Raw genomic sequence first — 26,914 nt, 5'->3', positions numbered from 1 at the left:
ACCTGCTGTGGAGCAGCATCCTCTCGCCTTCATACAAAATCTCACTGTGTAAAGGTCATGTGCTCCCGCGGGTCACTTTTAAGCGTGTACAGAAAACCAACATCAACATTTTTTATTTTATAGTGTGAACTAGAGGTTGTCACAAAGGATGCATGCAACTCAGATGTTAAGTTTAACTGTGCATTACTGTATTTGTATTTATTATCGATCCCCATTAGCTACTCTTCCTTGGGTCCAGCAAAATTAAGGCAGTTTATACAATTTTAAAAACATGACAATACATTCACAGACTGTGTGCCCTCAGGCTGCTACTCTACCACTACCTCATATTTACAGTACAAAATCCATTTGTACGTGTGTGTATAGTATGTATGTTATCGTGTGTGTATGTATGTGTCTGTGCCTATGTTTGTGTTGCTTCACAGTCCCTGTTGTTCCATAATGTGTTTTTTTAATCTAATTGTACTGCTTGCATGAGTTACTTGATGTGAAATAGAGTTCCATGTAGTCATGGCTCTATGTAGCACTGTGCGCCTTCCATAGTCTGTGGACGTGGGGACTGTGAAGAGACCTCTTGTGAAATGGCTTGTGGGGTATGCATGGGTATCCGAGTTGTGCGCCAGTAGTGTGCGCCAGTAGTTCAAACAGATAGCTCAATGCATTCAACTCTCATAAGGTATTATCAGAAGTAGTGATGAAGTCAATCTCTCCTCCACTTTGAGCCAGGAAAGATTGACATGCATATTATTAATATTAACTCTCTGTGTACATCCAAGGGCCAGCCGTGCTGCCCTGTTCTGAACCAATTGCAATTTTCTTAAGTCCGTTTTTGTGTCACCTGACCACGACTGAACAGTAGTCCAGGTGCGACAAAACTAAGGCCTGTAGGACCTGCCTTGTTGACAGTGCTGTCAAGTGCCTTATCATGGACATACTTCTCCCCATCTTAGCTACTGTTATATCAATATGTTTTGACCATGACAGTTTACAATCCAGGGTAACTCCAAGCAGTTTAATCAACTCAATTCCCACATTATTTATTATAAGATTTAGTTGAGGTTTAGGGTTTAGTGAATGATGTGTCCCAAATTCAATGCTTTTAGTTTTAGAAATATTTAGGACGAATTATTCCTTGCCACCCACTCTGAAACTAACTGCAACTCTTTATGTGTTGCAGTCATTTCAGTCGCTGACACGTATAGTGTTCAGTCATCCGCATACATAGATACTCTGGCTTTCCTCAAAGCCAGTGGCAATTCATTTGTAAAGATTGAAAAAGTAAATGGGCCAAAACAGCTGCCTTGGGGAATTCCTGATTCTACCTGGATTATGTTGGAGAGGCTTCCATTAAATAATACCTTCTGTGTTCTGTTAGACAGGTAACTCTTTATCCACAATAGCAGAGGGTTTAAAGCCATAACACATACGTTTTGACAGCAGCAGACTATGATCAATAATGTCAAAAGCTGCACTGAAGTCAAACAAAACAGCCCGCACAATCTTATCATCAATTTCTCTCAGCCAATCATCAGTAATTTGTGTAAGTGCTGTGCTTGTTGAATGTCCTTCTCTATAAGCATGCTGCAAGTTTGTAAATTAGTTTACTGTAAAATGGCATTGTATCTGGTCAAATGCATTTTTTTCCCCAAAGTTTACTAAGGGTTGGTAACAGGATTGGTGTGCTATTTGAGCCAGTAAAGGGGCTTTACTATTCTTAGGTAGCGGAATGACCTTTGCTTCCCTCCAAGCCTGGGGGCACACACATTCTAGTAGGCTTAAATGGAAAATATGGCACATAGGAGTGGCAACATCATCTGCTATTATCCTCAGTAATTACCCATCCAAGTTGTCAGACCCTGGTGGCTTGTCATTGTTGATAGACAACAATCATTTTTTCACCTCTTCCACACTAACTTTACGGAATTTAAAATTACAATGCTTGTCTTTCATGATTTGGTCAGATATACTTGGATGTGTAGTGTCAGCATTTGTTGCTGGCATGTCATGCCTAAGTTGCTAATCTTGCCAATGAAAAAATCATTAAAGTAGTTGGCAATATCCATTGGTTTTGTGGTGAATGAGCCATCTGATTCAATGAATGATGGAGCTGAGTTTGCCTTTTTTCCAATAATTTAATTTAAGGTGCTCCAAAGCTTTTTACTATCATTCTTTTTCATTTATCTTTGTTGCATGGTGTATTTTCTTCTTATTTTTATTCAGTTTAGTCAAATGATTTCTCAATTTTCAATAAGTTTGCCAATCGGTTATGCAGCCAGACTTATTTGCCATTTATTTTGCCTCATCCCTCTCAACCATACCATTCCTCATCAATCCACGGGGATTTAAGTTTTTACAATCATTTTCTTAATGGATGCATTCTTATTAGCAATTGGAATAAGCAATTTCATAAATGTGTCAATTGCAGTGTCTGTTTGCTTCTCATTACACACCACAGACCAACAGATATTCTTTTAACATTGGAATCACTACAAAACTTCTTATACACTATATTAGGCCCAGCCTTTGGGACTTTGGTTTTCCAAGATATGGCTACTATTTTGTGATCACTACATCCGATGGATCTGGATACTGCTTTCAAGCAAATGTCTACAGCATTAGTAAAGATGGGATCAATACATGTAAGCCGCAAGATGACACATGTTTCCCTACAGCCGTCTTTGTCAGACCTCAGCTGCATATTTTCAGAGCAATGACTAGATGTTTGTGTTTATCCATTGAAATATGTTTTTTTTAAGTATGCATCAAGACTACATTGATAATAGTAGTTTCTGTCCTGTAGTTCTTCCACTTACTCTAAGATACGTTCTGAGTTCTGAGCAAGCATCACACTTTCGCATTAAGTAAGCATTGATACTTGATAAATGGGAGATTTGAGCAAAAATGTAAGCTACATGCTCAGATTTGTAGTTACAATGCATCCCTCTAACCAGATCCTTGGTATTGACATGCATACAGATACTGTACAACAACCTATCCCTCAACAGTAACCACTTCAAGCAGCAGTAACAAGTGGCTGAATTCCCACTGTTCATTAAGATATATCATAAGATCCCTTGACAATAGGCAGATTTAAGCCACCAAAACCGACAGCAGTTCGGTGCCTAGTGACTAAGACCTATGGTGCCTCCAAGTGGCCTTGTTGCCTGTTCTGTAAGGAGAGATTTGTTCATGTGCTGTGTGTGTGTGTGTGTGTGTGTGTGTGTGTGTGTGTGTGTGTGTGTGTGTGTGTGTGTGTGTGTGTGTGTTACCAGGTGGAATCAGTGTACTGAGCTATCTGAGAACACCTCTACAGGATCCTGCTATGCTCAGTTACAGTGCCTTGAGAAAGTATTCGGCCCCCTTGAACTTTGCGACCTTTTGCCACATTTCAGGCTTCAAACATAAAGATATAAAACTGTATTTTTTTGTGAAGAATCAACAACAAGTGGGACACAATCATGAAGTGGAACGACATTTATTGGATATTTCAAACTTTTTTAACAAATCAAAAACTGAAAAATTGGGCGTGCAAAATTATTCAGCCCCTTTACTTTCAGTGCAGCAAACTCTCTCCAGAAGTTCAGTGAGGATCTCTGAATGATCCAATGTTGACCTAAATGACTAATGATGATAAATACAATCCACCTGTGTGTAATCAAGTCTCCGTATAAATGCACCTGCACTGTGATAGTCTCAGAGGCCCGTTAAAAGCGCAGAGAGCATCATGAAGAACAAGGAACACACCAGGCAGGTCCGAGATACTGTTGTGAAGAAGTTTAAAGCCGGATTTGGATACAAAAAGATTTCCCAAGCTTTAAACATCCCAAGGAGCACTGTGCAAGCGATAATATTGAAATGGAAGGAGTATCAGACCACTGCAAATCTACCAAGACCTGGCCGTCCCTCTAAACTTTCAGCTCATACAAGGAGAAGACTGATCAGAGATGCAGCCAAGAGGCCCATGATCACTCTGGATGAACTGCAGAGATCTACAGCTGAGGTGGGAGACTCTGTCCATAGGACAACAATCAGTCGTATATTGCACAAATCTGGCCTTTATGGAAGAGTGGCAAGAAGAAAGCCATTTCTTAAAGATATCCATAAAAAGTGTCGTTTAAAGTTTGCCACAAGCCACCTGGGAGACACACCAAACATGTGGAAGAAGGTGCTCTGGTCAGATGAAACCAAAATTGAACTTTTTGGCAACAATGCAAAACGTATGTTTGGCGTAAAAGCAACACAGCTCATCACCCTGAACACACCATCCCCACTGTCAAACATGGTGGTGGCAGCATCATGGTTTGGGCCTGCTTTTCTTCAGCAGGGACAGGGAAGATAGTTAAAATTGATGGGAAGATGGATGGAGCCAAATACAGGACCATTCTGGAAGAAAACCTGATGGAGTCTGCAAAAGACCTGAGACTGGGACGGAGATTTGTCTTCCAACAAGACAATGATCCAAAACATAAATCAAAATCTACAATGGAATGGTTCAAAAATAAACATATCCAGGTGTTAGAATGGCCAAGTCAAAGTCCAGACCTGAATCCAATCCAGAATATGTGGAAAGAACTGAAAACTGCTGTTCACAAATGCTCTCCATCCAACCTCACTGAGCTCGAGCTGTTTTGCAAGGAGGAATGGGAAAAAATGTCAGTCTCTCGATGTGCAAAACTGATAGAGACATACCCCAAGCAACTTACAGCTGTAATCGCAGCAAAAGGTAGCGCTACAAAGTATTAACTTAAGGGGGCTGAATAATTTTGCACGCCCAATTTTTCAGTTTTTGATTTGTTAAAAAAGTTTGAAATATCCAATAAATGTCGTTCCACTTCATGATTGTGTCCCACTTGTTGTTGATTCTTCACAAAAAAATACAGTTTTATATCTTTATGTTTGAAGCCTGAAATGTGGCAAAAGGTCGCAAAGTTCAAGGGGGCCGAATACTTTCGCAAGGCACTGTAATAGCCATCCATCTTTTATCAATTAAAAGAAAGCAGATTTAGCTTAAGGACGATATTGGAGCCACATTGGTGTTTTTGTCTCTGTATTGTCTTTGACCTAATGGGGGAGAAGTCACAGAGAGGAGTGGGTAGAGCATTAGGAGAACAAGGACATGTAGAACCTCAGGACAAGACGAGAAACCAAACCGATCCAATTAATAATACTCATTGTGTACACTGACGGTGCATGGTTGCTGTATCCCTGGGTGCTTTTCATTTGATAGGGAATCTGATAGAGGTGGTTTAAGTTTCTCAATCTCAACAATCCTCTTTGTTACAGCTAAGCAGAAAAAAGTACTCTTTCATATTTTATAAGGCACAATAGTTCAGTTTTGTTTCCTACCTGGGGGGATTGAGGTCTCAGTGGGACCAAGTGATGAACTGAGGGGGAAAATGAATAGCAAGAACCCACCGGCAGTTCCGTGTACTGTACTCCCAACCCTGTGTGGCTAAACCAACAGCCTGTAGCCTCATCCTGCTCTGCTCGCTATGTAGAGCCCTGTGCACAGCTGGAGCATGCATTTTTAAACCTGTGCCACCGGAACCCTCCCAGTACTGCCTCGTCTCTCCCACAACTCTTCTGGCAGTGCTTTTCTTTCTTTAGTGCTACTTTTCTCTACTTTAAAGTTGGATGCAACGTGATTCATTTTGAATGGTTGTTTGTGGATGTGGCACATTTATGGGGGGGTGGCAGGTAGCCTAGTGGTTAGAGCATTGAACTGACAAGGGAAAATTCAGTCTTTCTGCCCCTGAAGAAGACAATTAACCCACTGTTCCCCATTAGGCTGTCATTGTAAATAGGAATTTGTTCTTAACTGACTGACTTGCTATGTTAAATTAAGGTTTAATTTATTAATTTCCTGGCATATTGGTATGTAGGCTATGTGTAAGTTGAAGATCTCGTTTAAGTCTGGAAAGTATTCGTCCAAATCCACATGGTATGTAGCATTCTGGTTGTATTGTGATAGTTTTGGCTTGACTTTCTGCTCAGATTCTCAAAGGACTGGCTGACATGACAGACATCAGGGTGTCACTTATCATGCTTTTACCATTCTGATTTCATTGTCCCTATCCCCTTTACAGTTGGGCCTGCACAAGAGAGATGTGAGATCCAACAACTTTAGTGCTTACTCATCACCACCAACAACACCCTCCTACCATTTCCATTGCCTTTGGAAATGAAAGCCCTTTTTTTAATGAACACCATATGAAAGTAGATAATCTAAAAGCAGATAATGTGGATCACCATTCATGCATCACAAAAAAAACCCAGAGCCTTGCCTTGCTGCGGGGATCAGCTGGCCTATTTGGAGCCATTTACATAACATGTGGAACTACGACATAATAACAAGTTCAACTGAGGAGGCAAAAGCACTGGGGTCAATTCTTTCATAGGAAAACACATGGTGTGGTGTTCCATCTTCCCCCTGTGACGGTTTTCGTTCCAGAAAGTATACATGGATGGGGCGCAGGTAGCCTAGTGGTTAAGAGCATTGGCCAGTAACCGAAAGGTCACTGTTTTGAATCGCTAATTGAAAAATCTGTCGATGTGCCCTTGAGCAAGGCACTTAACCCTAATCGCTTCTGCAAGTCGCTCTGGATAAGAGCGTCTGCTAAATGACTAAAATGTAAATGGTCCTGGCTTGTTCCTCGGTAACAGCCTCTTCGTGGGGGAGTGTGATGGCAGATGTCCCTCCTCTGCAGCACTGCTAATACTTCAGCCTGGGATGAATCAGCTCATGAATGCCTCCTTGTTCAGCACACACATTTTCTCATAACCTGGATCTGTGTTTGCTTTCGCTCGCTCTCTCCGCAAGCTAAATATCTGGTTCAGAGTGGATGTGTTTGCCTGAGAAGATTTAATAAATAGGTTTATTTAAATGAAACTCATGTGGCTCGGTATAGGCAAAGAGAGCTCTGTGTTGTGTACCTTATCTCGACAGGGGGACTTACTTTAGTCAATATTTTCACATTTGTCTTAAAGTGAGATGCTGTAGTAGATGTAAGAAATTGTTTTCAAACATGTTTAACTCTTGATGTTTTCCTCTTTTCTTTTTTATTTTACAGTTGCCTAGCCATCTGCCTGCACATTTCATGTAGCCCTAGTCTCTCGGGGCTAGATCTTCACATTGACACACCACACATTGTTAGTGCTTATACAAGGAAATGTGTGCTTTACTGTTTTTGTCTCTAAGAAATGTCTCCGGGTGTTTACTCATGCCTCAAATGTTATGCTGAATCCTAGCACCATTGTCTGCGGGACTAAACCAATGTCACAATCCCAAAATGACTGTTCCTGATCTCTCAGGGAATGGAGTTGTTTTTGTAGGAATCCAAATACAAGAATGGGAGTAGAACGAGGACACTGAGGCTTCAGTTGTAAATGTCACCTTGTAAATCCTCTGTAAACACTCTCAGGTCATGAAGGTTGAAAAACAACAACTACTTTAAACTAAACTGACATTGAGGAGAAACCAGTTGTAGTCTTGAGAGGCCATGTGTCATTGCCAGCAGATATGTGTCCAACTTTAATTGTGGCAGCAATGTAAGCTGTAGTCAAGACTCACAGGGCTGTGGAGTCCTGCTAAAGCCTGTCTAATGTCAGAATAATAGTCTTTAGTGTTGTCATTGTTTTTACTTGCTTGGTGTCTTTCTCTCTCTCTGGCCCTGTTTCTTCTGTAGCATTTGAAGTAAAGGCTCAAGCTAAGGCTGTGAGATAGTTTAGCAGCAGTAAAACAACTTTGTGCCGCATCTCCTGTAAATGTCCGTCCCAGGGTGTAATCAACTGTATTTTATTTAGGTCACTGTCGTATGGTACTGATTTAAGGAATGTGCTTTTGAGTTTTTCCCCAGAAATGCATGTGATGCTCTCCTTCAGGCATAATGTAGGCTTGTTGTTACAATAGTGACTCTCCAGTTCGATGATGGGTTGACTAGCCACCCTGAATAGAATGTAAAAGCCTGTCATTTGTTTCTACACAACAAACATAGCATAACATATGACATATGAATTCACTTGCAATTACTTGTTTTTCTAACTTGCTTGGAAGTGCATGGGGACCGGGGAGGACTGGTTGAAAAATGTATCTGCTAATGACCACATGTCTGATATGCTATGATAAACATTTCAACATTAATAAAAATAGTGTATCACAAGACTGTTGAAATATGTTAACTGCTACAGCTGACAATTGCCAAGACATCAAGGTAACATTTTACTTTGGCTATCTACTGACTGCCTTGTTGTACCCGCTTAAAATCCCAAATCAAGATTGTTTGAAGGATAGGTGACTAGAAAACAGAATGCTATTCATTTAGACAGTTACGTGACCTAGTCCGGTTAGAGTGGGGAGGTGACACCTTCGTTCAAGGTCTGGAATTTTGTTGGTCACGCCAGAGCAGTCCTTCCTTATCACCATGTGACCGCTTTGCTGTAAGGTTACTCACGGTGCACCACTTAACTCCCCAGAGCTATTTTAGTGGCGACTCACCAGCCAGACCTTCCCGGTGCTAAATGGCAGCCTGACTGCCTGGCCAGGAGTTGTGAATGGTGGCTGGTAGAATTGTTTAGGGAGTTGTGGAAGAAACAAAGCGTGCATGTTGATGAGGCCTAATTCTGTCTGAAGTCCTGTTAGCATTTCTCCCACTTACATTTTACACTGGTCATTTAGCAGACACTTATCCAGAGCGATTTACAGGAGAAATTAGTTGAGTGCCTTGCTCAAAGGAACATTGACAGATTTTTCACTGAGTCGGCTCAGGGGTTTTGTATGTTACCTGAAACTGTCACGGTTGTGTGGAGAGACGGACCAAGGCGCAGCGTGATTAAAGTTCCACATATTTGTTTAAGCGAAACTTCCAAACAAAAAGAACCAACGAACCGCAACATCAGCAGCGCTACATACACTAACTCAAAACAATATCCCACACAGCAGGTGGAAACAGGGAACCCTTCAGTATGATCCCCAATTAGAGACAACGAACCTCAGCTGCCTCTAATTGGGAACCATACCATAAACCTAAAACACCCCCTAGTCACGCCCTGACCTACTATACCATAGAGAACCAAGGGCTCTCCATGGTCAGGGTGTGACAGAAAATGTATTTCAAAAAATGAGTGAACCTTTCAAACTTGGGTTAAAAGGATTTAGGGATTTTCGTCACTTGACTAGAATGAGATGAACTCTCCCGCTAAATAAAGGTTAAATAATTTATTAATTTTTTCCCCCTGAGAGGGACAGAATGCCAGGTCCGACAGCATGGCGTGGGCAGTCCATCCTGATTGTCGCTAATAAGTTGTCACAGCACATGGCATCTTGGACAAGACAGGCGTTATTTCTGACCCGGAGGCTGTAAGGAACAGAAATGGCAGTTATTTCCCTAAGGGGGATCACATGTTGTTTGGCATCCCGAGACAAGAAGCAGGCCTTTGTCAAGGCCTTTATTGGACTCAGGCCCCCGTGCAGTCGGCCGGCTCCTCTCTCTCGGTCTCTTGCTCTCTCTCTCACTCTCTGTTTCTCTCTTAGTCGCTCGCTCCCTGCTCAGTGCAGGCAGGCCAGTCTCAGCCCCATGCTGCCCAGCACAGGGAGGCACATTCCGAGCCTCTTTGGCTCATCTAAGGCAGGACATTAAATCAAATCTAACTTTTAAAGAGGCCATAATCAGCTTCTGGTAGTGGCCGCTGCGCTGTGCAGGGCGCACAGTAAGGAACAGGCACAAGGCACATTTTTGTTTTTCCTTCTCCGTATGGAAAAGAGAGCAAAATATATTTTTTAAGCTGTGGAGTGATTACATATACAACCCTAAGACGGTATGAGGTGAACTGTCACCTCGTGGGGCCCGCCGCTTCTCTTCATCTGCACCACCACTGTATGCCAATGCCACACACAAAAATATCGTATTTTCCTCTCCGTCTGAACAGCATCCCTTCCTCAAAGCAGAGTCGGCGGTTGATGATTTTCATGGAGACTCAATGTTTGACCTACTATAAATGTGTTTGCTTTTGCTCTGACAACAGTCTCTCTTTATTCATAGAACTCATTCCCTCTGTTAATTTTAGGGCCCTAAAAGGTTTTAGGGACAGTAATAGACAGGTGTAATTAAGGCTAATTTTCCTGCCAATCAATCTCTGGGCTTGTGTAAATGGCTCAGTGACAATAGGCTGAGGTGGCCCTGCACCAGCTGCTCTCCCTGTCAGCCCCCGACCCCAACCCCTCCTCCCCCTGTGGACTGCCCACTGTCTCCCTAATTAACTACCCTCAATTAAACGCTAATAGGCTGATTAACAGACCCTTGTTGGTGCTGTAATGGCCCGTTGTTTCCTCCTGGTGCCCCTCTGAAATGTTTCCTGACTGCTGTACGTTAATCACTGCCCATTCGGAGTGCTCTCTTTGGGCTCGGCAGGCACCAGCTTGGCCAGCTTCACGCTCCACTGTCCTCCAGCTAATTCTACTGTGATTGATTTCCTTACCAAAAAAGCCCAGAGTCTGAACCACAGTTGTTTCTATGATTTCATCTGTGTATTATGTCAAATAAAAAAGTCAGGGAGGACTGGTGATTGTAAGAAATTATCCATGAAGTAAAATTTGGCCGAGGCAGCTAGTGCTGCTAACCCACAGCTGAACACTTTAGGATAAATCACACATAATGCTGACATGCATGTGGTTTGGGCTGGACAGTTTGGGTGTAGGCTTTTTTATTTGTAAAATAATCATCATTTTATGGGACTGGAGCCTTCCAAATATGGAGTTTAACTGATGGAACAAGATAAGTATCTTTTCCTAATATGATACGTGGGAGTTTTTTATGACAGTCCAGCATTATGGTGATACATGGAAGTACATTCCTGGTTTACTTCCTGGATATTTCCTGGATCATCTTTTCTAAAGTTGGCTTCAGACGCTGCGCGTGTGCATGTGTGCATGTGGCTGTTCCTATTCAAATGGCCATACTGTAATTTGAACAGTTTGTTCAACATTTCAACAGTGACTTCATGTTCCAACATCAGTCCCTTCAGCAGGCTATATCTATAGATGTCCAGCTCTACAGACCTCTCATTTACTATCATAAATCATATACAGAATGAGAGGGGATTGAGTGTGCTCTCTTCAAATGGAAACTTTTTATAGCCAGGCTCTTGTAAGCTGTGAGTGTTAAATTGATTTTCCATTCTTCACCAGCACTTTAATCATGTACATTATACTGTTGAACTATAATGTATATGCTGAAATTCATGGCAGGAAACTCTTCGTGCAGAGTATAACAAAGACCCCATAAAAGCTCTGTCTTCCTCCCTGTACTGCAGTCAGACTTCTGTCTGAAGTGCTCGGTTACTCAAACTCACTTTTCCTTTTGAAAACGTTCTTATCTCTCCCTGGTTAGTGCCAATAGATGTTACTGTATTGTTTATTTTGCTTTGTAATGTCCTTTACAGATTTTATTTACGCGGAAGAACACTAAGGGTTGACATCAATTTACTGCAGGTCAATCTCCCTCTTCCGACTGGCAGATGTTGGGTGATATCTGAGCTAATTGGAATACTGTACATCACCTTGCAGATGTTTCTTTACAGAAATCAACGACTGTACCATTCACGCAGAAAACATGCTCAACCATTTACAGTACATCTTAAAGAGACCTGCTTTTACATCCCATTAGGCTGTACCCTGTCTAGACAGTGGATGGGTCACAACGTGTCATTGGAGGCTGAAGTGGTATCCCAGGATGCTTTGGCGCAGCACAAAGGGTGGCAGGGAGGTTGGACAGGCAGACAGTTATGATTCAAGGCTTCACGGTGGCAGCCTGGCCTCCATTGTAAAATGCTCTCTTCCAATCGCTAATCCTGACAACATGGACCGCTTTAGAATTCTACTGCTCCCACCCTCGTCAGCGTCTCTTCACAAGGGTTTTAGATGGCCTCCCTTTCACTTGCCAACAAAGTAGAACTGGTGGCCGCTGCGCGCCTTTCTGATGCAAATGTGTCTAAATGGAAAAACATTGTTAGAAAGGCTTGGTTCATAGTCTTGTGTTATGCTGGTTTTGCCTTTCTCTCGTTCTTCTGTGAGAGATGTTTCGCTTTCAAGTTTTACCTTTCTGTCTGATTCAAAACTTCCTCTTTCTTTAAAAAGAGACAGAGAAATTGCCAGAACTGCCACATCGAGGAAGCAGTGGAGGAACACACACACGTGGCGTGGGAGTGGGGCCAGGCTGCGGGCACCTCCCTCAAAATACCTCCTCGCTCCACTCATGTCTCTTCTGTATGCGGATGAGGAAGCCTGAAGCAGGAATCAACGTTCTCCCTTCACTGTCAATGTAGAGTAGAACTATTCTCTCTCTCTCGTGAAGGAGAGCATTACACATCCTTGATGTGTTTGCTGATGCTGCTTGTCATGTATCGTTGTTTAATCAAGAAAAATGTCTGTTAGTCATTATGAGATGTTGGAGAACATAATTGAAGCAAAGCCACGGTCAATGTAACCACACACTAGTCTGGTATGTGTGTTTAAAGGGTCAGTGTTGTGTTAAACCAACTGCTAACTGTCATACAGTGTTAGTTAAAGGCTTTGAGGGCGTCACAGATTAGTCTTTCTTGATGAACCATCTGCTGTTTCAAATATATGTACAGCCCAAAGTATTTACTTTATGGAATATTACACTGTTATAGTTATTTACTGAATCTCTGCTTGGCACAGCTACTCTCTAGAAACATTCCATTGTTAACTTGATTTAGTGTGTGCAACCATATCACTCTTAAAGAATCTATTAAGTCTGTCCCTATTTTTCTGAATCTCACCATCTCTCCCTACCAATCTGTTTCACACTCACATATACAGTGTGGAAATGAAAAAAAGATGGTGTAATTCAAGCACATTGTCCAGCTAGGACTGGCATGGCGTTAAACAATGAGCCATTGTGGACTGAACTGCTACATTTTTCACCTTCTGTCTATCAACTAATGGCACGGCAAGCAAGGCCTCCTCAGGTTCTCTTTTAAAGACGTCTCTTTCTTTTACTGACATTTGAATGAATCCATTCTCCATTACAATCTGCTCTGCTATTTCCTGAGGAGAATGAAGCAGCGCCCTCTACCCTCGTACCCATATACGGGTTGAAAATGGAACATTTGGGTACTAATAAGCCCCTAAATTGGAACGTAGCGGCAGTACAGTAACATGCTATACATGACATCAGAGTTCAGGCTCTGCACTTCACAGCACTGTATGGGTTTTGACTGACAGTCGTTCTGAACTTGAGCACCGCACGACAAGAATTTGCCCCCATCCCTCCCGGTAATTGAGCAACTTTTGCAAATGGGAAATGCTGAAAATGAAGATGACTCTATGTATTTTGAAAGATGAGATGTTGAGGATTATAGTAAATACTGCCTGTGTCCAAATGTGCACTTCATATTTGTCATATACAGGGTAAACGTTTAAGATCACTATGTTTGATGTACAGTTACAAGATGACTTGGCGTCATACACAGGGTTGTTCTCAACAGAACGAGTCTGTTTGTTTATTGTGAAGAACATTTTCCGCTGCACACACACCTGAATACACTCATGACTCTTTTCTATGAGCACCAACATTACCATCGGTTTCTCTGAATTACCCTGTGAAAGCCTAACACTGGAAGATCATATTTAATAACTTAGCTCGTCATGTTGGCAATCAAACACTCTTTTCAACTGATTCCCACCTGATTGTTCCATTATCAGATGATTCCCACATGATTTTCAAATGATTCCCACATGATTTTTCCATTATCTCCAAACTGTTTCCTTTCAATTGCTACCATGGTTATGCTGTTCATATTTATTCTGTAAGAAACATTTCAATTTAGCTCTATCCATATAGGCCAATTCCCACGAGTGTAAAGGGTTAAAGAAATAGGATAAAGTATGTTCTTCTGCTGTGAGGTGAGTTGACCCAGAATACATGGGTTTTGGTGGGAGTCCGAATGCTCTCTTGAGCCTACCTGTCTGGGTTCCCACTGAGTCTAAAAACAGTGGTATCTAATACTGTCAGGCCCCATGCCCTGCACTCGGAGCAGGAGTCTACCTCCAATCTGAGACGGAGACCCAGAGAGTCAGGGACAGAGATTAAACGGACCTCAGGCAGAGGTAAGGTCGTTTATCACCCCGGGGGAGCAGAGGATAGAGTGGGCATGTGGAGGGAGAGACAGCCGACAGAGGGACAGATTTAGGGAGTGAGTGTCCTGTTGTTGGACACGGTAGGTTATATATTAAATAAACCTCCCCACATCTGCGGTGAGCCTCCAGTTACTGCCAGCGCTGCTTGAATTATGAGAGTTATTTGATAAAGGTAAATGTCATAGAAACTGCAAAACATGATCTTTCTGATACTATATAGACATATTTTACTTGATAAAGTGATGCTCCTTTCGATGCATTTGTAGAATATAGTATGTGCCCACCTCTTCATATACAATTTGATAACTGATAGGCCTAATATTGTCACTCATCAGATTATTGCCAATTTAATCTTGTGTATAGGCTGCGTGAAATTAGCTTTGGTATAGTTTAGGTGTAGTTTCGATGGGCCGGCTGTGCAGGCTGACTGGCATTGTTTGTTTCCCGCTCATCAACTTGGATAGTGTCAAGGATATGTTTTGCATTATTCTAGGCCTACTGCAACACATAGCATGTTTTTGTTACCCTTTTTTTTTTTTTTTTACCTTTATTTAACTTGGCAAGTCAGTTAAGAACAAATTCTCATTTACAATGACAGCCTAGGAACAGTGGGTTAACTGCCTTGTTCAGGGGCAGAACGACAGATTTGTACCTTGTCAGCTCAGGGATTTGAACTTGCAACCTTTCAACTGCTAGTGCAACACTCTAACCACTAGGCTACCCTGCCGCCCCTTACAATACATTTGATTAGTAATAGAATTTCATTAAATAATACAGTCCTGTAACTGCTTATTTTTTAGTAAGTAAAATGTAAAAGAGAACGGTATCAAACTGCAAGGCACGTGGTCAAATTATTTGCTACTGAAAAATCGGCATAACACAAACTCATAATGACACAATTGTCTTTAGAAATTAAATCAACCTCTTCACCCACCTTAACATTCAGTTAGGCGTAATCTAAATTAAATTGTGAAATAAGGTGCACAATTATCGGCAGTTCGTCCATTTGTCATTCATTCAGTGAGGAGAAAGAGACCCATTAGTGCCTGGCTGGGTACCAACGCCCTACAGCACATTGTCTTGGCATGTTAAGTTAAGAATAGGTGTGAAAAACAAACTGGTAGAAAGGCTCTAAATACTTTCCTGTTTTGGGATTTCAAAATTCTGGCAAATGAGCAGTGTAAAATACAAACATTTAGGAAAAGTCAGAGAAGAAGCATTTTATTTATTTATTTACTGAATCAAACGTCAGGGGCCGTTGGCCTATGGTGGTTCTAGTGTTAAACAGGAAGATTCATTTAAGGTTACTTATACTATGTACTCCAGCAATTCAAGGATTGAGAGAGATGGCATTCACTGTATGTTAGAAAACAAGCAAGAAAACAAGCCAACCAAAAACATGGTAACGTGTGTATAAGTGTAGGCATGTCTACTGTGACTCTTTAGTTCCTCATATTTTGTCAAGTAGAGAAGTCGAAAATAATCATTCCCCACTGTTCCTTTGGCCTTAGATCATGGCATGAACACGACGACAGATTTTAAGGGTCTACTTTCCTTTCCTCTCCTCTCCAGCCGTGCTATATCAGGCCAGCAGCTGCTGGACTAGGTTTCCATACACACTACACCGGATCTTACACAAGGCCCTTTATTTTGGGGCTTATGGCCCTTCTACGATAACAACCAGACCATGCTCAATGTTTATTATCTGGGAAATATGAAAACATTTATTTGTGTCTGTCATGGTGTCTAAATGGATTTGGCATAGTTAGCCACAGTGACACAGGAGTTGTGGGTTTTGAGATGGAAGGTGAAAGTTACAGAATAGGCAGACCAGCGTGAACAGTACCTCTGTGGCCTGCAGCACTACGGGCAAACACAAAGTCACTTCATTTAGTCAAAGAGAAGTGGTTCCAGACTGTTAATGTCTATCACAGGAGAAAGCGAGCCCTGTGATTGTTTTGGTGTAAAGGTCCAAATAAACCCTGTGTAGGTCGTGACCCCACTGATCTGAACCAAATGTGCCATGGTTTCCTAACTTTTGTTGAAAGCATTACCTAGCCTAGTGACTAAGGTAGAGCACGAAATGAATTTTTCACAGTTGCCTTCCTTCCCTAAGCTCTTTCTCAGCGAATGTTGCTATAAAACATTCTTTGGGTAATAACATCTCTGCACACATCTCTGCCTTGCTTTATGCACACGATGGTTTATTGACACAACTTCTTTGTCAGGTAGTCAGCAGGCAGGTTTTAGAAAAATTTACACATGCTTATGTGAGCCCAGGTTTTGAAAACAAAACCAAATCAAATTGTATTTGTCGCTACACATATTTAGCAGATGTTATTGTGGGTGTAGTGAAATGCTTGTGTTCCTAGCTCCAACAGTGCAGTAACATCGAACAATTGATCAATTACTTTATTTCATAAGGCTAATATAGTTAGTTGTTACTTCCATTTCAGCCATCACTGCACTGAAACTACATAAAAATCGCAACAGATCGACATAACTGGGAACATTTCCATTTCAGCCATCACTGCACTGAAACTACATAAAAATCGCAACAGATCGATATAACTGGGAACATTTCCATTTCCATTGTGTACATATCTCTTTGAAGATCGGGTCATCCGTCAAATGCGGATTTTGTTAACACTTTCAAACACATTCAGACTAAGACTAAGGAGAGTCCATGAAACGTTTTGACTATCACGCTCCTGTAATGAACACAATGGGAGACAGAGAGCTGGTTTAAAGTGCAGGGCACAGCAGGTGTTTATTGTGAAGGCCCACAGGAGGAGGCAGGTAGCTGGGTCCAGGGGCAGGCAGAAGGTCATACACAGGGGGTCCAAAACGACAACAGTACAGGCAGGGAAAAGGCTAGTAACGTCTTCCGGGAGATCAGGCAATAGGTTGATAACAGGAAATCTGATAGGCTAAAGTACAGGCAGGGAATAGTCAAAAGGCGTCGTTAGTGAGGCAGGCAAAAACGATCATACATGAGAGGATTGAATTATGGGAAAAACAGAGCTCCAAATAGAGGTGTGTCACAAAACAAACAATACCTCACAATGATGGGGTGCAAAGAACTGAACTAAATAGTGTGTGATAATGACATACATGTGTGTGAACAGGTGATCAGAATTCAGGAGATTGGGATCTGGAGAGTGAGCTGCGTTCAGGGGATCTACGTGTTTGAGTGTGTGAGTTGGAAGCAGACTTTGACACCCCTGGGAGAAAAGGGAGCTGTAATCTTATTTTGCCTCGGGGGCCGCAATGAGGGCCGCACTGAAAATGTGTTATTTCCTCGCCTTAAAAAAGTTCAAAAAATAGTCTTCTATTCAGAATTTTGGGAAATTCCTATGGTCCCTGAAGATCTTTAATTTCTGAGATTATTAGTGAGCTATAATTTCTGAGATTATTAGTGAGCTATAATTTCTGAGATTATTAGTGAGCTGTGATTTCTGTGATTATTGAGAAACTGTATAAATTAAGGTCCATTATCATGTATTAACAGTTTCCATTTGGTTTTAGTCATGTTAAAGTATATTGAAATCGTAATATATAACTTTTTTACTCAAACCACCCGTGGGCCGGATTGAACCCCTCGCGGACCGGACTGAACCCCTCGCTGGCCGGACTGAACCCCTCACGGGCCGGACTGAACCCCTCGCAGCCCGCGGGCCATAGTTTTGACACCTGTGATTTACATGGTTCTCAAAATCCGGTCAATATTTATGTAAGCGTGCACATTAGGTCAAGCTAACGGCCCGGGCCCCTGATCAAACAGCCCTTTCATCTGTGGTTTGACCTTCATTGGACTCAGCTCCCAGAAGCCCCTAAAGAAGCTAGGGGTAATCAGATGTCAGGCTGGGTGTTCACCAGGGACTCTCACAGGCATCACCTTACCCCACACACACTGAGCTCTCTCTCTCTCTCTCTCTCTCTCTCTCTCTCTCTCTCTCTCTCTCTCTCTCTCTCTCTCTCTCTCTCTCTCTCTCTCTCGCGCTGTCCTATAACAGCGTCCCTCATATACTCATATCCTCCTCCTTGACAGATGTGCTTCTCTGGCTGGCTGTGTGGAGGCAGTTCAGCTCTTCAGGTCTCAGGGTAAATAAAGAAGAGATGATTTGATGACATTGGACCAGAATATACTGTTAGGAGATCCACAGGAAACTACACTGGCCCTCTCACCTACCTGACAGTTTCTTCACAACACTGCCTCTGACCAGGGGACTTAGCTAGCCAGCGCAGTGGACTTGGGTGGACTCTGGGTGTGGGCTGGGTGTGGGCTGGGTTGGCTACAGACGGCTCACTTAGATTCTCTCTGTGTCCAGTCTGTGTGTGGGCTGTGGGAATATTGCCCTGATGCAGATCAACTCAAGAACACTGCTTACACTGTATCATTGATATGACGTCATGACATTGTATAACTACACAATTACTGGGCATAATGCTGCTTCATGAACAGTGGATAAACATCTCTCCTATGTTGTTTGTGTGTGTGTTATCCATACCATTACATATGTTTGTCAGTTATCAGGACAAAACAGTGTATGTGTACTGTAGATTGATTTGTACATTTAGGAAGTGTGGTAATGGTTTGCTGCCCTGTCATGATGAATCATGAACAATGTGTTGTTCCACGGTATGTCATCATAAATGTGTCAAAGTATACCCATATTAAGGTAGACTCTGCAAGATTAAAAAGCAACGTTGCAAATTCTGAAGTCCTAAAGAACATACAATTACTATATGAGGTCGAAAGCCTCTTAAACAGTCGCCACTGTTCTCATTGTGGTGCCGCCTCACATTAAACCATATATATAGTAAGTGGTCATCTAAATGGATAATCCACAAGGCTATGTATTTACTCAGTAAACACAGAGTTAGGATATTTCACCACCCGAGAGGTGTATGGCAGATAAAAGGCCTAACTTTGCGATTTACAATTACTGGAAATGTTTTCAGAGGTTTCTGGAAGTCATTTGTCTGGCGTGGTAAGTTACCGCCACTGTCCTCCAGCAATGGGAGCCTTGGTTATGTGTCTGGTGGTTCAGTGTAGCTACTCCTGAGCCAAGTGCAGTCAGAGAGCTCAGTAGGTGGACACTAGCTGTGTTTCGTGGCTCATGAATAAAATTACATGATGCAGAAACTCTAGGGGGGCAGACTCGAGACTCCGGTCTCCAAGCGGCGAGCAGCAGTAAAATATTTCCTAGTTTCCTTTTCAAGAGGCTCTTGTGCTATCAAGCTGAAATGACAAGTAGCAGCTTTTGACTTTGAGACTGCCGCTCTTATGTTGTCTGAAAGATCTCCTTTTTGCTTTCTGTCTCCCATACTCTCTGCCTTTCTCTTTCTGTCTCTCATACTCTCTGCCTTTCTCTTTCTGTCTCTCATACTCTCTGCCTTTCTCTTTCTGTCTCTCATACTCTCTGCCTTTCTCTTTCTGTCTCTCATACTCTCTGCCTTTCTCTTTCTGTCTCTCATACTCTCTGCCTTTCTCTTTCTGTCTCTCATATTCTCTGCCTTTCTCTTTCTGTCTCTCATACTCTCTGCCTTTCTCTTTCTGTCTCTCATACTCTCTGCCTTTCTCTTTCTGTCTCTCATACTCTCTGCCTTTCTCTTTCTGTCTCTCATACTCTGCCTTTCTCTTTCTGTCTCTCATACTCTCTGCCTTTCTCTTTCTGTCTCTCATACTCTCTGCCTTTCTCTTTCTGTCTCTCATACTCTCTGCCTTTCTCTTTCTGTCTCTCATACTCTCTGCCTTTCTCTTTCTGTCTCTCATACTCTCTGCCTTTCTCTTTCTGTCTCTCATACTCTCTGCCTTTCTCTTTCTGTCTCTCATACTCTCTGCCTTTCTCTTTCTGTCTCTCATACTCTCTGCCTTTCTCTTTCTGTCTCTCATACTCTCTGCCTTTCTCTTTCTGTCTCTCATACTCTCTGCCTTTCTCTTTCTGTCTCTCATACTCTCTGCCTTTCTCTTTCTGTCTCTCATACTCTCTGCCTTTCTCTTTCTGTCTCTCATACTCTCTGCCTTTCTCTTTCTGTCTCTCATACTCTCTGCCTTTCTCTTTCTGTCTCTCATACTCTCTGCCTTTCTCTTTCTGTCTCTCATACTCTCTGCCTTTCTCTTTCTGTCTCTCATACTCTCTGCCTTTCTCTTTCTGTCTCTCGTACACTGCCTTTCTCTTTCTGTCCCTCTCTCCCTTAATCTCTCTGACTCACTCTCTCTTCTCTACCTCTGACTAATGAGGGATGACTCTGAGGAAAAAAATGTAACTTTGTGGTCCTCCAGTGCTTCATTCCTGGTTGCTGTGTCCAAAAACAGATTTTTTTAGCTAAATATTAAGTCTGGAAATTTAGCCCACCCCATTACAAGTACCATCTGTAGATAAATTCTCTGCTACATTGTAATCCTCTCATTTAAGTCATACCTAAGGCTATTCTTGAAAATGAAAAAGCTATCATACCATGGCCTCTAAAGGAATCAAAATTATGTTTCCAGTTCACTAAAATTGCAGAAAAACTGCACTGTCCCTGTTTGGATCTATTGTAGTCAGGATATGTAACATGACACACAGCTTGCATAAAACCATATTGTTTATGCTAACCGATTGATTCATATTGCATATTCTAATTGTCTACATGTTTCTTCTGGCTCTAGTCCACCAGTGGAAGTTGAGTTTAGGGCTGCCAGATTAGACCAGATCAGACTTGAAAGCCAGATTAGCGATTATTGCAAAAAAATATAATTACATTATTAGTGGGTCTTATGGCTGTGGAAGGCTTATATATATTTAGCCGAAGTATAACTTCACAAGCCCTGAATTCATTAGATTTTTGGCAGGTGCCACCCTGAATGTGCACGTATATATTTATATATATATATATACATTTATATATAGTGCATCGCCCATACATTAAAAAAAAGAAGAAAATAGGCCATATCGCCCAGCCCTAGTTGAGGCAGTGTTCAGGAATTCAGTACAGGCCCATTGTTTTATATATCGTTGGGAAAGTTGTGATGGTTGGAGCGGGGATAGCCAACTGGCCTCTGGGTCCATATGGAGGGAACAGACCCTGATGCAATCCGTTCTGTCAGTTTGGACAGGGACCATTCTCAGATTATCTTCACTCTACCAGTTTTTCTCTGTTCCCTTGTTGTTGCAGTCTCTCTGAAAACCAGGTTGCATTGCCTTACACAGATGACTAACAACCCCACCCCCCAAAAAACCTTCTCCCTCTGTCGCCCCTCCCTCCCTCTCTTCTCCCATCCACACCACTCTACATATAACAAGAGCAGGAATCACTCAACTGGAACTGAGGAGAAACACTTGCCTGCGAACACATGATTCACTTAGTCAATTAGCCCTTTCATTCAGCGCTTTTTAAAAATATCTCCTGAAAGATGCTTTGGCTTTTGTGTGCTATTCATTCCAGAGACAGTAATCGGTTAACAAGCCGGTCTTGAAGCCGCTGCCCTTCCAAGCCCTAGAGGCGAGAGACCGAGACGGAGAGAGAAAGAAAGGGGAAGAGAGAGTGGAGTAGTTAGCACAGAGTTAGTCTTAAACTCTGGAGCTCTTAAAAGACGCTAGAAGCTGTGATTCAACAGCAGCTATATCACAACTACAGAAACCCCCCCCCCCCAGGGACTTAATAAATAATACACATTTAAAGTACTGTGCACTAAACACACACACACACACACACACACACACTCATTCTGACACACACACTGAAACCCACTCATTGTATTTACAGTTGCTCCGAGGCATTGTATTTAATGATACAGTGTGCTACGCGGCTTTGATGGTGAAGAAGAAGAAGAAATCTACTCTGAACTCTAAATATGTCATGTGTGGTTGCTAAGTACATCAAACTTAATCATTTATTCATCTGGATGTTACTTTAGGCAGTTCTGTATGATAATCATGTGTAGCGAGGCGCAGAGAGACATCATTTCAACCTATGGCTATATGAGGAAATGTCTACTGTATCAGCTAGTCCAACAGAATTTGTCAGCTGTGAGGAAATGTGGTGCACAGTTCTTGCTCGGATGAATTAAGACTGCAGAAGAGTGAAGAGCTGCTGGCTGGAAGACAAATGATCTATCTAAATCCTGTGTCAAATGCCCTCTCTTCCCATAATGTCACTGACATATTTGGTACATCTAGTCACAGAATGCCCACTGAACTGAATTTGGTTTTAATTTCAACAGTTGGATTAAGATGGCCTTAGAGACACATTGGCCTACATCTATTTGGAATAAAAGCAGACACTTTTGTAAGCTTGATTGTGTCAAAACATCCTAAAAAGCCCAGTTGACGGATGAAAAAAGATGTGTATTTTCCAACTTGTGGCACTTTTGTTAATGCACTGCTGCTCTTGAATACCGATGGGCTGACCTTGGGACCTTCGGCGTTCGTTGGGCTGTAGTCATCAACATAGTCATCTGTTTGAGATGCAGCTTTTTTTTTAAGTGAGCGAGGGTGCTGCATGGCAGGTGCCACCCTGAATGTGCACGTCTCCGCCTCACAGAGCACAGAAGCGGGCTGATTAGCAAGTGTGAGATCACCCGCCTGTCAAGTCTATACAACGGTTGTGTAGCCCTCCTGAAGAGAGCATTGTGTTAGGACATAGAAAATAAATAAATAAAGCACAAAGAAAAGGTCAAAGTTCAACGCTCTACAATGTATACATTATGGACAGTACAGAATAGTTTAAGATACAACATTTTCCCTCAATTATACTGCAGAATCCCAATTGAATTGACTCTTACAAACAAATAGATATATATCTACAATGCTGATTGGAGGTATATCCTACATTTGGTCAGTGGGAATTTTCAGGAGAGAGTCAAATTTGGAATGGGCATAGGGGTATGTGCTGGTTGTTTCCATATGTACAGAAGAGGAGGGGACACAATATATTTGACCATAGGTTTAGTAACATTCTTTTTTTCTACTCGCCTACCTGCTGTCTGCTGGCCTGGGTCAGGTTTGTTGTTCTAGTGGTTCCCAACCTTTTTCGGTTACTCTACCATCAACTGTTTTTTGCTCTGCCTGGAGTATCCCTGAAGTACCCCTCGTGCATTTTACCAGTAGGCCTATGGTCTCATGGCTCTTCTCAAGTATCCCCTGTGGGAGTACTCCCAGGGGTCCTAGTACCCCTGGATGGGAACCACTGTTCTAGAAGGATGATCACCCTGCCTGGTTCTGCTTATCTAAGCTAACCAGTCTGGTCCAGTTTTGACCCACTGCTCACTTTAAGCTGAGCTTTATGCATCGTTTCCCCATTGAGCTGAATGTGTGGTCCATTGTGAGTGTGGTGACAGGCGGACAGCATACGGACCAACAAGGTGAATATAGAAGAAGTAGTGGGCACAGCTACAAGCAACAGGGAAAGGCAGGCAGACAGCTAGGTCACTCAGGGACTGAAACAAAACATCACACTGTGCTAGAACCTCTCTATTCTCCATTAAAGTTAAGAGGCCTCACACCTAATAATCCTGAAGGGCACTTCATGATAACAAAAAATGTTTGTCCAGGTATTTATTTTAGTGTAACAGTAACTATGCCTTACATGTCTTTAACCACCACTGGTAGAACTAGAGGAGACACCTCCATGTTGGAATGCTCTCTCTCTCTCTAGTGTATCTCTCTGTGTCATATCTGGGATGATACTCTGCACGACACTACACATCTTACAGTTGGTAGTATGTTAGTGCAATGAGCTAGGCTAGTTCATCATGCTGAATGACAGACAGAGCTATAGAAGACACTGAGCAGTGAGCTGCCTTCTTTATTAGTTCTCAGTGAGCTGAGTATACTATAGTGTAGTTAAACAAAAAGGCCCGAGGGGGTGTGGTATATGGCTGTTCTTATGTACAAGCAACGTGGAGTGCCTGGATACAGCTCTTAGCCGTGGTATATTGGCAATATGTCATAAACACCCAAGGTGCCTTATTGCTTTTATAAACTGGTTACTAATGTAATTAGAGCAGTAAAAATAATATTTTTGTCATACCCGTGGTATACTGTTTGATATACCACAGCTTTCAGCATTCAGGGCTTAAACCACCCAGTTTATAATATGGTATATATACTGTAGTATTCACTGTGGAGTTTTTGCAGACTAAAGTCCATAACCTGTAGGTAGGTAGGACAGGGCTCTGAATGGATAGTTCTGAGCTTTTGATATTTTCTTAAACCTGTATAAAACACAATATGGTCTATACTCAGCATGTAGGTTTCTCACTTATGAATAGCACAAATTGGGATGTGTGGGTATATGAAATGTAATGCAAATTCAATATTGTAATGTTTACTATATTTAAAGTGTAGTGTTTTTGTGGTAGTGCTGAGCGATTAACCAACATTTCTGAGGGTTTTCGGTTATTAACGTCGGTCCAGTTACTCGAATGAATTCCATTTACTTGTTTTTTTTGTGAGCCGTGCCATTTCTCTAGAGAGAAATCAAGTATGGAACTGTGGAACACTGGGCTGAAGGGAGTTGTAGTTTTCATTAAGCAAATATTGAATCTAGTTCAGCGCAGAAACGTGGTAATTAACTACAATGACCATAATCCAGTGTGCCTGATTTTTTTCCTTCTCAGACATACAGATCTCTGGACAGATACACTTTTATGCTTGCTACTTTAGGTTAGACACACACATACACACACACACACCCCACAGACCACATGAGAGAGGAATGTACACAACACAACAACATTAGGGACAGAGACAGTTCATGAAAGTATGGCTTATCTACTAATAAAATGATTGTCAGACAGCTCTGCAGCATACTTAGGCAGGCTAGCTAAATAGATAACACATAGATAACGTTAGATGGTCTGGCTGGCTGGCTGTTTGCTAGTGCCTGAGCAGAGATGAGATGATTGCTTTAAAGAATGGAAAATGCTAAATTAATCAAATAACAACTAAGCAACTGAAATATTTGATTTGATCATCATTTCCTATTTTCTATTGATATCTACCCAAAGTGAAACTGATAGAGACAATGGAAGATTTTCAAGGATTTGGCTATTGGGATGTTCATAATATTTGGCTTATTTCACAAGGCATTTTTTTTTTTTTTTTTTTTTCACCTTTATTTAACCAGGTAGGCAAGTTGAGAACAAGTTCTCATTTACAATTGCAACCTGGCCAAGATAAAGCAAAGCAGTTCGACACATACAACGACACAGAGTTACACATGGAGTAAAACAAACATACAGTCAATAATACAAAATCAAATCAAATCAAATCAAATTTTATTTGTCACATACACATGGTTAGCAAATGTTAATGCGAGTGTAGCGAAATGCTTGTGCTTCTAGTTCCGACAATGCAGTAATAACCAACAAGTAATCTAGCTAACAATTCCAAAACTACTACCTTATAGACACAAGTGTAAGGGGATAAAGAATATGTACATAAAGATATATGAATGAGTGATGGTACAGAGCGGCATAGGCAAGATACAGTAGATGGTATTGAGTGCAGTATATACATATGAGATGAGTATGTAAACAAAGTGGCATAGTTAAAGTGGCTAGTGATACTGTACAGTACAGTATAAACAAGTCTATATACGATGTGAGCAAATGAGGTGAGATAAGGGAGGTAAAGGCAAAAAAAGGCCATGGTGGCAAAGTAAATACAAAGTAAATACAATATAGCAAGTAAAACACTGGAATGGTAGATTTGCAATGGAAGAATGTGCAAAGTAGAAATAAAAATAATTTACAATAATTTTATGTTTAAAAAAAATTGATAACGGCAATGATTTTTTGGTAATTGAACCGCAACCGTACCAACGTCAAAAAGCACTAATCGCTCAACACTATATTACAAACATTACTGCAGTATTTACTGCAGTTTTTTTTGCGGATAATACTGTATTTTCAATAGTATCCTACAGTATACTACAGAATTCTATAGTAAGTACTGTAGTATTCTATAGTAAACTGTAGTATGTTTTCATGTGGGCTAGCTGCCTCTGAGCAGAGCCCAAAGAGCCCACGCTATACTCCTCAGCCAGAGCAGCTGTGGGTCTCACATGACTCACTCATTACTAATGTGTTACACAGCTCTGCCAATGGAAATCTGACTTACCGCTGGATCTCAATCAGTGTTTGATCTGTTCCACTCTTTGAATAATGAGCTTGAAAGGAATAGATACTGAATATGGAGGGAAGTCTAGATGAAATTATTATTATTTCAACATTGTCTTTTTCCATATAATTAACCATGTCTGTAATGCTATCCATATTTCAGGGAGTGTTTTGATGTCGATGCTCTGTTCACCAGCAACTGGGTTTGGAATTACGAGCCTGGAAAAATAAGAACTTTTATTTTTTTTATTTTTTTAAGGTTTGTTGTGGAGATCTGCAGTTCAAAGTGTGTCCCATTTCTCAACACAATTTTATACACCAGTCTGCCTCAATGAGTGGGTTGTAAATGTGTTTCCGTCTGGCACAGTGTTATAATAATCACAATAATTTGCTTGCATAAACAGCTCACACAAAAAAAAGAGGCAGTGATTGCAGTGCAGGGCTTGTTGCCGAACTGGGACCACATCATACACCACATGATCTTTGTGCCCTTCCTACATTACATCAGCCGGCCTCACAGTTCACACTGACAGACAGACAGCTCTGATGAGATGACAAGCCCATACACCATGCTCGTGTCAGCAGTGCTCTGATATGCTCCTTGTCCAGAGAACATGAGTGTCATTCTTCACATTCTTCCCCGGAGC

The 26,914-nt window shown here is 41.7% G+C and overlaps 1 protein-coding gene across 1 annotated transcript in view; it reads left to right on the top strand.

Annotated features, from left to right (window-relative positions):
• The window catches only part of LOC139371291 (E3 ubiquitin-protein ligase PDZRN3-B-like), a 130,739-nt gene that overhangs the window by 12,743 nt on the left and 91,082 nt on the right, over positions 1–26,914 (top strand). The gene's annotated exons all lie outside the window — the stretch shown is intronic.

Source organism: Oncorhynchus clarkii, chromosome 17, assembly GCF_045791955.1.
Source record: "Oncorhynchus clarkii lewisi isolate Uvic-CL-2024 chromosome 17, UVic_Ocla_1.0, whole genome shotgun sequence".
NCBI lineage: Eukaryota > Metazoa > Chordata > Actinopteri > Salmoniformes > Salmonidae > Oncorhynchus > Oncorhynchus clarkii.
This window is presented reverse-complemented; position numbering and strand designations above follow the sequence as displayed.